Here is a 1664-nt window from a genome sequence, read left to right on the forward strand (position 1 = left end):
CAGATTATCAAGAGAAAATAACCAAACTTAATACACACATATGTATGGAAACCCCACATACATGAGAGAGTTAGAGACCCCACATGCAGGAGAGGTTAGAAAGGAAACATCTCTAATAATAAAAGTATAATATGCAAATCAACCAAACAACCTAACAGCAGTTCTGGAATGACCACACTATGACACCCACTGGCACTAAGCCAGCCAAGGCGGATGTGATGCGATTGGTTGGGGTCCAGCTATCACCCCATGATTTCCCTGCAGAAGGAGGCCCAGGCCATCAGGCAGCAGGGCAATCAGTCAATCGGGGGGCTCTGTAATCTCCCCAAAGAGGGAGGCCCACGCTACCTCACAGCAGTATTGTGGTGGGTGGGCAGGACGTCCTCTACTGGAGCAGTCCATCACAGAGCCCCGGCTGGGTGGGCAGGGCCTACCTCTTTGGGGCAATCGATGATGGGGCTCTTGGACTGTGAGAGGGCACAGGCTGGGCTGAGGGACCACCCTGCCCAGTGCACAAATTTCATGCACTGGGCTTCAAGTGTGTATTTAAGATATTCTGAGCTAAGGATGAGGTAAGGTGTCTTTGGGGCTTGAAAAAGTCATTGCAAGATGATAAGAAGGTCATTGATTGCCCTGCTGGCTGGTGGCCTGGGCAATGACCTTTTACTTCTTTAGTAAATATTGATAGAAGTTTGTCTTGCCTAATGGATAGGTCAAAAGAGGTTATCTCTGATAATCTCTTATGACAAAGGCTTCTAGTTCACATTCTTTTAGATATTTCAGGGAGGAATATACGGGACAGAAGTGTCTGTTGAGCCTGTGGTTAAAGTTGCCTTGAGCTCCAAACAGTCTGCTACTATAGAGGCACATCTTGGAGTGATATATTCTGGGCCCCCCACATTGTGAAATTTAAACAAACAAAAAGAACCCATATACTACTGGGAATGCCTCTGTAGTAGCAGCTTCTGCATATGCAGGTTTTTGAATCTCTATTTCTTATTCAGTGAACAAGCATGCAGTCTAAGTTTTCCAAAACTAAGCCTGCACGGAAGCCAAATAGTTCATGAGAGCACATTAGAAGATAACCTAAAAGCAGAAGGGGGTCTGCTGAAGCAAGTGGTACAGTATATGGGTAGGTTCACCTCAGCCTAGGGATTTTAATAAGTCATAATTCCTGCCCTAGCTGGTTTGGCTCAGTGGCTATAGCATCAGCCTGTGGACTAAAGGGTCCTGGATTCAATTCTGATCAAGAACAAATGCCTGGGTTGCAGGCTCAATTCCCAGTAGAGGGTGTGCAGGAGGCAGCCAATCAGTGATTTTCTCTCATCATTGATTTTTCTCTTCCTCACATCCTCTCCCTTCCTCTCTGAAATCAATTTTAAAATATATTTAAAAATAAATCATAATTCCTAGCAATAACATAGAAATAATTAATTTATGTATCCTAATCCTTTTATTCTATTTTCTGAAATCTGTTAAACCCATCTTATAACCCTCAAATGCATTTTCAAATTATTAAGAAGCTTTAATGGGGGGGGAAATACACATTAAGACTTGTCAATCCCTTTCTTTTTCTAGTTCCATAAAGAATCTCCAGTAATCTGTAGGTTACTTCACCTTTCTCCTAACGCAACGTGAGGAAACAGACCAAACATTATGCCTGG

The sequence above is a fragment of the Pipistrellus kuhlii genome, unplaced genomic scaffold, assembly GCF_014108245.1.
Source record: "Pipistrellus kuhlii isolate mPipKuh1 unplaced genomic scaffold, mPipKuh1.p scaffold_m20_p_4, whole genome shotgun sequence".
Classification (NCBI taxonomy): domain Eukaryota; kingdom Metazoa; phylum Chordata; class Mammalia; order Chiroptera; family Vespertilionidae; genus Pipistrellus; species Pipistrellus kuhlii.